This window comes from Cydia splendana, chromosome 11 (genome assembly GCF_910591565.1).
Source record: "Cydia splendana chromosome 11, ilCydSple1.2, whole genome shotgun sequence".
In the NCBI taxonomy this organism is placed as follows: Eukaryota; Metazoa; Arthropoda; class Insecta; order Lepidoptera; family Tortricidae; genus Cydia; species Cydia splendana.
In genome coordinates, this window is record NC_085970.1 from 10,195,876 (window position 1) to 10,208,150 (window position 12,275).

At 36.0% G+C, this 12,275-nt stretch overlaps 2 protein-coding genes across 2 annotated transcripts in view; one reads left to right on the forward strand and one right to left on the reverse strand.

Annotated features, from left to right (window-relative positions):
- Positions 1-10,054, reverse strand: part of LOC134794888 (brain tumor protein-like) — a 500,480-nt gene extending 490,426 nt beyond the window's left edge. Inside the window, exon 1 of the mRNA XM_063766725.1 lies at positions 9,910-10,054. The gene's annotated coding sequence lies outside the window, so the exon portion shown is untranslated. The remainder of the gene's footprint in view (positions 1-9,909) is intronic.
- LOC134795119 (uncharacterized) overlaps positions 1-12,275 on the forward strand; it is a 31,798-nt gene that overhangs the window by 3,732 nt on the left and 15,791 nt on the right. The gene's annotated exons all lie outside the window — the stretch shown is intronic.

The window sequence follows — 12,275 nt, forward strand, 5'->3', positions numbered from 1 at the left end:
CATATCAATGTACCAAAATCACTTGTTATCTAAAACAATCAATAAAAAATACCTAGTTAAATTATCACCTAAAATTTCAAACACTAAAGCGCTACATAGAATCCAGAATGGCTGTCACGTGCTATCGAAATTTCGTAAGTTTCCCGTCATTTCGCACGTATCTGTGCGGTTTCGTTACGACTAGACCATTCACTTTCATTTTATTGCTGCGTATACGAGTATGTTAGGCTATTCCTAGAAGATCGCTCGTTTTGTGTTTTGGTGTCTACCTAACAATAGCACGCACGGCTTGCGACAGTTTCTAAGACTTCAGTTTTAGTGATGATGATTTGATCATGTATCATAGGCACAGAACAAGTAATATTTAGTACTACCGTACAGAAAGGACACTTCCTGTGATTCAGGGTCGAATCATGATACCCCTTTCTAACTTATAGCACTATCCCTTTCGGCTATTTAGGGTTGTCAAATTTCAAGTTATCTTATCTGTTGTCGTGCACGCAAAGGGACGTCAAGTTGTGTCAACCCTAATAATTGCTCGGAGCAATGCTGAGCCGAACAGAGCCGAGTTTGCCCGAAGTCAGGAGTGTCTCCCCACTGCTATAGGTATATAATATGGTCATTAGGGTTCCGTACCCAAAGGGTAAAACGGGACCCTATTACTAAGACTTCGCTGTCCGTCCGTCCGTCCGTCCGTCCGTCCGTCCGTCCGTCCGTCCGTCCGTCCGTCCGTCCGTCCGTCACCAGGCTGTATCTCACGAACCGTGATAGCTAGACAGTTGAAATTTTCACAGATGATGTATTTCTGTTGCCGCTATAACAACAAATACTAAACACAGAATAAAATAAAGATTTAAATGGGGCTCCCATACAACAAACGTGATTTTTGACCAAAGTTAAGCAACGTCGGGAGTGGTCAGTATTTGGATGGGTGACCGTTTTTTTTTTTGCTTTTTTTTTGTTTTTTTTTTTTGCATTATGGTACGGAACCCTTCGTGCGCGAGTCCGACTCGCACTTGCCCGGTTTTTTCTTTCTATTTAAATTAAAACGCATTTTGTCATTAAATCATGACTTAAACTTGAGAGGCAGTAGGCATGCCAAATTGGAATGAATGGAATGGCTGGAAAAGATTGGTCGATAATGTGGAGAAGCCTGCTTGAATGTTTAACATTCTATTCAAAAATTTTGAACATTAAAAAAAATCACATACGTAATGTAATATTCATCAACGAGAATTTTACGAATATTACAAATGTGCAAGTATAACAGGGATCGTGTTTAGCAAAAATGTGTCAACCCACATGCATTTTGCAATAAACTGTCAACTTTAAGCGTTATTTTTTTGAGTTGACATTTATTGCGTAATTAATGTGGGTGGACACATTATTGCTAAACACCATCAACTAATAGTAATATTTAACTCAATCATACAAAAGCGGCTGATTAGAAAACGGGTGAAATTCATCATACAGATAGGCTAAACCCACATGCAATAAATGTTTATATTTACTCCGTAGGTAATACGAGAATAATATTAACCGAACGAAGAAACAAGTCAATAACATTACCGATTCAAATTTATATTAAAATAGATATCTCGGCAGTTGAACTTATTAATACGCTGCTTAGAAACTTGCAGCCATCTCCGGCCGTGTGTTCCGCCATCTTGGGCGGCCATATTGGCTGCCGGAAGGAAGTCGAGTTGGGAACTCGCTGGGATTCCCCTTGCCGACGTATTAGCCGTTTATTCGTGAATGGGTTTTAGAAGTTTGGATGCTAACTTCAATTAGCTGCATGGAATATTGTGTGAAAGGGTAATAATTAATTAACAATATACTTAGTGAGAGTAATATTAAAGAAGGTTTTAGTAATAGTGTAATCTCATAATCGATATAGTATTTTAGTCAAATAAATATTATAATTGAATGTACATATTACTTTCACGCTCTTAGAAGTTGCCTTAGCTTTAGAACCTGTTACGTAGCTCTAAGAGTCTGTTTTTCTACTTCCTTTTAACTTCACTTTGCATGGTTTTCGGCATCCTTTTTCGGAGATTGATATAATATCAAAAATCTAGGTTCCCTTATTGAGCACACAAAATCATGTTAACTCTTTTCGTCACTCTGAATCAATTCATAAAGTCAAATTATAAAATAAAGCCACAACATTTAAAGGTCCCGTGTGTCCTTTATCCGAAACCTAGCCAATAAATTTAATATTAACTTAATTCCATTTTTAAATAAAATAAAAATGACTAACGCAACATAGATCAAAGGCCAAGTCCTGAAGTGCTACCAATTATACGTACCTTTTTACCCCAGTCAAGTAGGTACCTATTCAAAAGTACGGTAAAAGGCATATTTTAGGGCAAGCTGGCTAGTAAAACGAAAAAGCCTTTGACCTACATTTAATTAGTGAAAACAGCCCTTGAAAGGATTTTGAGATGAATGTAGTGCTGTAAAGTGCTTGACCGAATAGAAATGTGTTAGGGAGATTGCATTTGATCAAAGAGTACAATCGTAAAATGGACTGTTTTTTTTTTTTCGTTCTGTATTAGGTGTAGGCCTAGCTCAGGGACGCGACAGTATCTCGCCTGCGAGATAGACTACCCGTATTTTTCTAGCTGTATTAATTAAAGAGACTCGAGATAGTGTCGCGCCAATCATGTGCTAGCCCGGCTGTTAGATAAAAAGATTTCGTGCGTGCTTAAAAATTAGTTACTAATTACAGTTGTTATGTACTATCGATTCATAATGAAAACTAAAAAGGTTATTTATGAAACTTTATAATCGAAAGAGATTTGATAACCCCAAGTCAGGCGTGGCTCACTCCGCGATTTCGTCGCTTTGCTACAGGTAGGTAGCTAAAAGTACATCCGTTCCGCCCCAATTTTGGGGAAAGCCATAAGCCGCGCGTGGCGCTGTCGCCACTTAGCGGCCATATCTGTGCTGATCGTAACGGACGCGTTTTGTTAGAGAGTGAGTCTTCTGTACCTAGTACTATTATTTATTCTGTGCCCTAGTATAAACTAAATGATATTTTCCAAGCCTTTTTGGGATATAAATAGATATAGGTAAAATAAAACTCGATAATTTTCACCTGAACATTAACGTAAATATTACTTGGACTTGGACTTTGTTTCATTGCGATATATTTTATTTTATCTAAAATAATAAAAAACTGGTGTACTTTCTAACTTACATTCGTTCGTCTTAACAGAACTTAAACTTAAAGCTTAATTTTGAATACTACTTAAAGTTATCCGATATTTAGAGTCGTTAACAAGGATCGGCTTACGGATTAGGGGAACTGTTAAATTGGGCACTTAAGGCTGAATAGGCTCACTTTCAAATCTGCTATTAGCTGGATCGACATGCATTTAAAATAAATCCGACTTTCGAGCATTTTAAAGCATTCTTATAAGAACAAAAACCTGTAGGTATCAACTTTATGTCAGATTCGGCTTTTGTTTAGCCTTACTGACACTGACCTGACACTGACATATTCGCTTAGCGTGTGCCTTTCTATGCATCTCGTTCGTACTTGCCAGTGCGAGCGAGATGTATAGAAAGTAAGTTACGCAGACGTTAGCGAACATATCAGTGTCACTCTGGGGATAGCCGTATTAATTAGGTAGGTACCTATAAAAAACATCGTGGGGAAACTGGGCTACTTCCTCTCTGGGTCGGGAGGTCAGAAATTCAGAAGGCAGTCACTTTAATAAAGTGCTTATATTAATTCTTGCCATTAGATCCCCGCCAGAGTGGACTCTGGGGTCCTCTAATGAGCCGTGGCAAAAAGCCGGGACAATTTGAGGAGGATGATGATGATATATAGTAGGTAACAAAAAGTGAAAAACGATACACGGAAAAGGTCAAATGGAATCTTACTACGCTTTACCATATTTTTGGAAATGAAATGTTTACATCGATGAATTCAACTTTAAAATGTAAATATCTAATATTCATTATATGTACCTACAGTCAGCAGCAGAAGTTGCTAAGCGGGCCAGGTGTTCAAAATGATCTTCACGCGACTTTATTGTTAAGAGAATAAGAGCGTGTCAAGGTAATTTTGAACACCTCGCCCGCTTAGCAACTTCTACTGCTGACTGTACCTACATTACTTATTTTTATTAAAGTAGATAAATGACGTGCACGTTTTAACTTTTTTCGAGCACAAATTTTCGAGTGACAAATTGTTTTAAAACGCGCGAAGAAAGGTCAAAAGCAATTTCGCTCTGACGAGTCAAAATTACATTATTTTACAGAGAAATATTCGCCCAAGATATCTTGACAAGCATAAAAATCTACAAGCACCCTAACACTTGAGAATCGGAATTAATTATCTGAGGGGCATTTGATTGTAATTGAATTTTATTAGGCCATTGACAATGGAAAAGGAAAAACTTAAAGAAAAATTTTGGTTAATGTAGCAAGCTCCTATCACAAAGTATTTTGTTGAAACAGCGACTTTACTAAAACTTGATACAGTTTAAAATTGCACTGAGAGTATAAGCGATTTAAAGGTTTGCCAGAAATATAGAGAACTCTTATCTCGAAAAGCTGATGGTATTTGAAATACGACTTAATTGAAAAAAGACAGGGTTGGAAACACAGACCTTTCGAACGTTTTTTACACGGTGATTACTTATTATCAAATTAGGTACCAAAGAAATTTTATTTCGTTTTCAATTTGTTAAGACGCCGACTTAATTCAGATTATAACTTTTTTCTTTTATTGCCCAGAAAGTGTTTTACTAAGTGGATAATTGCCGCACTGTTTCAATACATTACAATATGACATCATTTTAAGAGCCCATCAACGTGCGCAGCGACACTGCTAAATAATCATGATTATTTAAATTTAACGATAGGTATTTAAAAAAAGGGGCCGCTACTGTATTTTGTATTTAAGTACCTTTTGAATACATCAAACTAGTTTTTATGTTGCTGAATTCGTCAATCTATGCGTCCAAAGTTAAAACGGCCGTTTTTGTTTTGAGTTAAGTTAAATTTAAATAATCACGATTATTTAGCAGTGGCGCTAGTGTGCTCGTTGAAGGGCGTGCATAATAGTTTAGTTACGTGTTACAAGTGTCCTTGGGCGACGGTAATTGCTTACCATCAGGCGATTCGTCTACTCGTTTGCCTTCTATGTCATAGCTAAAGAAACAATCGCAAGAGTTAGAATCGACGAATTTGTAGACGGCTTAACCGTATAGGTCTCGTTTTACCCACTTTGACTTTATTTATAACTAGCGACCCGCCCCGGCTTCGCACGGGTTACACAAAACCTTAACAAATTATACACCAAAACCTTCCTCAAGAATCACTCTATTGATAGGTGAAAACCGCATGAAAATCCGTTCAGTATTTTTTGAGTTTATCGCGAACATGCATACACAGAAACAGACATGATGCGGCGGGGGACTTTGTTTTATAAGGTACAGTGATTTGGCGTCCCGATTGTAGGTTAATGTTTCTAGACTTTAACCTCTTTATTTATTAATAATAATGTTTTATCCCTTTTTTACAAATACATAAGTCAAAATGACAGATAAAGACAAACGATTCATAGCTAATCCATGCCAGCAACGCGTTTTATGAATTAACGGTATCGTCTTGGGTCGTCCCATTCGTTTTTCGTCAAGTTCTTAAATTAGTCCTATTCTGCTTTCGTCACTCATTCTACATTCGTCACAATCGTCGGTGGCTTTCAATGTAGAATTATGAGTGACGAAAGCAGAATAGGACTATATTTAAGAACTTGACGAAAAACGAATGGGACGACCCAAGACGATACCGAATTAACGCCATAATTTTCTCCGGCAGAAACCAACAGACCAAAGTACGTTTACCATCAGTTTTGACATTGACATATACGCTCACGTCTACGTAACTTACTTTCTATGCATCTCGCTCGTACTCGCATATTAGTGCAAGCGAGATGTACAGAAAGTAAATTACGTAGACGTGAGCGTTATGTCAATGTCAAAACTGGTGGTAGACGTAAAATTTAACTGAACTTTAAACGTTGTTAAAGACTTTAAATGAAGGTAGATTACTATTCCATCCCCGTGCCAAGATTTCATTTTAATCGCCCTCATAAACGCTACAACAATAAAATTATTGCCGAGGGCCGCGGGCTATATTTTACGCTTCCTTAATTTAAAGCCAGAGTCACTTTAATTCTTATTTCCGGGGAATATAAAGCTTGGTACACATTAATGCATTTAAAAAAGATTTATTTCTACATTTCTACATGAAAAACTTGGAGTGATCACTAGTACAATCGCCATAAGATATATCGGAAGTAATCGGAGCGGAGCGCTCACGGATATCTGAGCATGCCTTTATTGTCAAGGCGTTAGAGCGCGTGTTCAGATATTGTGAACACCTTGGCCGCTGCGATATATCTGATGGCGACTGTATATGAAAGAAGTATACATAATTGAGTTTATCGATATAGAAACTTATTACCCGTCATTAAATTTTGCCTCCATTCTTACTTTCACTAATTTTTTATTTATATTACATAATAAATGTTACTTGGTACTAAGTTAAATATTTTTAAACAATTAATACACCTATATATTATATTAATAAACATTAGCAATACCAGGTGGTAATAAAAAACTCATATTGTTTTTTTTTAATAAGGTAGAAAATTATAACAAAAATACTTATTTTATTTGACGCATCAGTCTGTCCCCACCTTAACACTCGTGATACAAAAAATTTAAATTCCAAATATCCGATTCCATCCAATGGCCGCTATAATTTGGGCCAATCACGGCATCGCAATTTTCTATGCTGAGTGCCGAATCTGCATATGCAGTTTTCGGTGCACCACAGTACTAATTTGGTTGTAAAAAGGGCTGTTTTTATTATGGAATTGCTGTTAGATAAGACCTTTCGGTGTTGTGAAGGTTTTTGTATGCAGATTACTTCGGAATAATGACGCTGGTTCAGGTTCCGTGTTCGAAACAATTGAATGTGGTGATGTTACTCGTACAGTCGACTACAAAGAGATGTATCCACTTTGCACCTTACTGCTTTGTAATAAAGTGAAGAAATGGATGCATCTTTAATCTTTATCTCTTAGAGCATTTAGTAACTGGCGACGCCTTGCCTGTCATTTTCTGCACAAAACAGTCTGCCGATTTTTGCGCACCAATAGCCATGTCAGATAAACGTTAATCCATACAAAAGTATGCACAATGTGCAAGGTTTTCGGCAAGGGGTAAGCTCTTAATGGCGACTCCGGTTATTAAATTCTCTAAGCTTTTTGTAGTCGACTGTACCTCTTGTTGTGTCTGTAGTTTTTGACCTCGATTGTACGGGAGCGGCGTTTTAGCGGCGGGATCGTGTGACTCTTAAGATTTAGGATATTTCAATGTCAGATAATTATATTGCGGTGTCAACGGCATAATTACGGGCGTATTATTATGACAGTAACAATGATAACAAACAGTGGATCATAAGTCATAATCAATAGAACGATAATGATTTGTTTACAAATGTGACGTTCCACGGGAAAAGGTACCTTATGAGGGTTTCTAGTTTCGGAGATATTAAATGTTTTGTAAAGAGGTGAAAAAATGCTCATTTTTTTTTTATTGTGTGATCTGAAACCTTAATGCGTAACGTTTGTTTACCTGTTTTTATTTTTGTTATAAGTTAGTTATAAGCCTAGTAATGTCGTCTCAGAGTTTAGTAGAAAAGGTACCTTATGGAAAAAAGATTGAAAATTCCCAAAAAAACTAGTCAATACGGGAAAAGAAGTTTGGTAGAGAACTGTATTAGCATTCTGCAAAACTAATTTGATAATTTCAGTTCTGGTTGGGGCGCCTCGCAAATATTATAACCGTACATAGACCGACATCACAAATCCAAGTAGACTGCTATTATACCAAAGTTACTCTCGTCAAGTCTTTCTTAACTAGAATAATCTTCATTTGGTTTGGTCGCATGCAGTAAATCAGCCATTGGTTTGCTGAAAAATGCCAATACCCGACGCATTACCTTATGGAATATCTGAGGTCATTGAACCTCAATGCCGCTTATCTTCAATAGCAACCGAAATATATTATTGATAAGAAATAGACGATTTATACCATCTTAACCCCAAAATATTATTAGTTTATCCTAACTGTTCCATCATCATCATGCCTCATCATGTAACTTGACCACAAGGTACCTTTTCATTACATACAAATTATTGGTCTTTTTTAAGATTATTATGACGAAGAACTAATTAAATTGGGGGCAGTTTAATGTAAATTAATATTTTCTATTCATAAAAGATAAACTATAATATGATTGATATTTTGTAGTGATGTATTATTAGATTTATTTCCATAAGGTACCTTTTCGTAAATGTATGGAGCAAATACTGTTATTGTTATGTAAGTTTAAAGTGGCATAAGGGGTTAAATATAGTATTTAGTTGGGGTTTTAGGATTTATTTCATTTGAATGACAGAATTTCTTTCATATGTGCTCAGAAAAATTGATTGTGTGTCACATTAAAAGTAAAAATATTCAATTTTGTGATTTTATATGAAAAAGTCAGAAAATACATTTTCACCTCTAAATCGGTATTGTTTTTTGCTTAAACTGTCTGTCAGTGTCGTTTTCTAATAGATAAAATTTAAATCTTGAGAGCTCATTGCAATCAATCGTGAAAATGAAATAAAACTTTATTTTCAAGAGATTGGTTAGTATACACATAAATCAGTCGATATCAAAAGTTTCTATTTGCATTACAGAACAAGTCGCAATATTTTTTTAATCTCAGATATATAAGGCATTATTATTTGTAGTCAACTATGTAGCTTACTTCAGGAACATAGTTTTTTAGGCGGCTAAACTTAAAACTTCTCTATCGTAAAGTTGCTCATTTCACAACATTATTTTCAAAAAATCATATCTCTGTAACTACGCAACCTAGAAGGTTGATCTTTTGTGTTATCGATAGCTTATTTATTGTAGATTACTGGGGTATGCATAACTCCATACCCGCCATAAGGTACCTTTGACCGTGGGACGTCACAAATATTTATGAGATGTTATAACAATATTTCAATCGTATTTATAGAAATTAACAGTCGAACACTGTTAGCGCCACTTTTACCATCCCACTAACCCGAGGCTAACGGGATAAACATGGAGTTACCATGGTTACTAGTACAATTTGACACTGGGTTAATGGTTTAACCGGTTAACCCCGGGTTAGTGGGATCATGGGATGGTGCAAGTGGCGCTTAATCTGTTAAAGGGGCAATGGCACACTGCGTCCGATTCACACGTCGCTCCTCGCCGCGATTCGGGAACGAATTAGAGATTCACTAGATATGGAATGGTGAAGATATGTGACGTTCCACGGAAAAAGGTACCTTATGGCGGCCGGCATTTACGTCGCATAACGCCGCAATAATATTGGAGCGGCGTTAATAATAGCGTAAGCGCCTCCATAAGGTACCTTTACCCGTCGTACGTCACTTATCTTTACTATATCGTATCTAGTTAATCTCTAATTCATTTCCCGAATCGCGCCGTTAGTCCTTAAAACTTCAAAAACACGTAAGCGGAAATATCTTTTAAATAAATCACAATATCACAAAGCTTTTAATTTATCTGACGTTCGTCTCGAGTAACACGGCGCAAATTTGAATACGTCCGTAGATACGGACTCACTTTGACACTTCCCAGTCCAACTTCTTTAGGCTTTTTATAAATGTAAATTCCAGCATTCTCTCAGTTCGCGATTTTTCGGGATAATATTTGCGTAAAACTGCGGAAGCTCCTTTATTACCATGGCTTCCGAGGAAATTCCTCACAATAAGGCGCTAAACTTATTTCAGTATTATACTGTCATGCATAATAAAAAAGAGCAAAATTCTACCTTGTTTTATATCCCAACGGTAAAATCCATGACAACACTAATCACTTCAAAGCACTCACTCAAACATGCCAAGGAATTTAAATTTCGAATTTCGACATTCGAACGATTTAAAAATTCGAATAGAACGTTAGCACTGGCCGGTTTGCGTGTAGTTTGCGCGCGGCCGACGTCGACGATTTGAATGAACGATAAACGAGCGATTACTCGGTTAGTGGTGGGATCGATCAGTTATCGATGCTTACTGCATTGCTAGGTGATTTATAGTGCATTGTGCAACGAGGCCTATGTGGTTACAGTTGTTAACAAGAGTCTTTCTGAAATTCCTTAATATCTAGCCCCTTTAGGACACACACAGGCGTCGAATAATTATCAATTACACTTCCATTTTTTCTTCATTTTTAATGTGTCTCATCTAATCATAAAAATAGTTTTTGTCGACAGTGTTTATGTTTTTTAATTTGTTGTTTAATACGTTATTTATTTACTTATCGGTAATTATTACAAACTCATACAATCAATTTACTTGCCGCAACCATCAATATTAATTCCCCTTATTCATAAAACTTTACGACCATGAATTACTTAGTTAAATTAGGTTTTATCCCTTTCTTACAAATACATAAATCAAATGACAGATGAAGACAAACGATTCATAGCAAATTCAGGCTTGTAATGCGTTTATGAATAACGCCAAAAGTATTTATAGTAAAATAATCACAATGTCACAGTTCAATCATTGTAAACAAACGCAATACAACATAATCACAAATGATAACGTGCAATCAATGTTATCTAAAAGGTGAATGACCGTATGCTTGCTATTAATTTAATCCAATAATAAACGCATTAGTTAGTAAACTTAACAAATAATTAGGTAGTTAACCCCTTGACCGCCAATGATGTTGCGTGGCTTTCAAAGGGTTAATGATCAGAGCAAGTTAAGTTGGTCAATAATTATCTCAAGAAGTGTTAAAGGCCAAGTAATGATAGTTTAGCATATAATAATATCATAATAACAATGTATTTTTTATCTGATCTTGACCTTATATACCGCAGGGGTTTGATGGCTGTAACTTATCTAATTAAATAAACAAATACAGTATGCTCGAAAGCAATGAAATGAAAGTAAGTCACTTTATAAGAAAATTCTAAACAATATAACCATTTTTTTTTGCTCTTGAGCGTATGTAAATAAATTTTCTTATCGTGTTAGTTCTACCTGTCACGTCACGTGTAAAGTATGTTATTGTTTTTAAGAGCAATACTATAATTATTAAATTATCTTTATTTTATTTGTTATTGGCTTTATCTTTATATTATGTTTTTAAAGTTAACTACAATATTTATTGGAGTATTAAGTGGGTAATTTTTAAGCTATTTAACTTAATCTTTAGACAATTATTATTTTAATTACAGGTTCATTGAAGATCGACCTGTATTGTTGTACTAGCAACTAGCAACCCTCGTTCAAAGAAACATATACAAATACATTGAGACACATATACAAACACATTGAATATGTTCAGACTTTGTAATTTTGTAATGCAAATGTTAAGGATATTTTTTTAGGATTATTGTCACCTATACTAACTTCACCTACGAATCGTACTAACATTTAAAAAAAAGTAATCGGCTTATATTAGCCACAATTAGTCATTTGATAGTTGACATATGTCAAACAGCGTGACAGACTGACAGTTTTTACTCACGAATGTACAAGATTTTACTTTCCCGACCACACATAGGTACTCATATAGCCAATTAATTCCAAGTATCGATATCGATAATCCATCACTAGTGTGCTATCGACTTTACGCTATGTCGTTTAACGAATGCATTGTACTTTTTTAATTTCAAAATCGATTGCACACCGTTTCCACGATGATATAATGCACCGATTACATACGATTACACTGTTACCCACTAGCTCACCGTTGCGATATGGCAGACTAACCAATATAAGCTTGAGCTGCGATTCTGTACAATCTTTATGGACCAAGGGATCAACTTATGCTGGTGGAGTTGTGGATGAGATAGCTGAGATTGCGAATTCGTAACAATCGGTTAGTGGTTTGAATTCTTGCATTGAGACAGTGATTAAGGACTCATCGTCGTGTCAACTAGGGCATGGGGCTAATTGTAACTTGCGTTCCGATATCAAAATGATGTAATTTTGTTATCATCCGTGTATTGGAATGGACATTTATGGACATTTTTTTTAGGGTTCCGTAGCCAAAGGGTAAAAACGGGACCCTATCACTAAGACTCCGCTGTCCGTCCGTCTGTCTGTCCGTCTGTCGGTCACCAGGCTGTATCTCATGAACCGTGATAGCTAGACAGTTGAAATTTTCACAGATTATGCATTT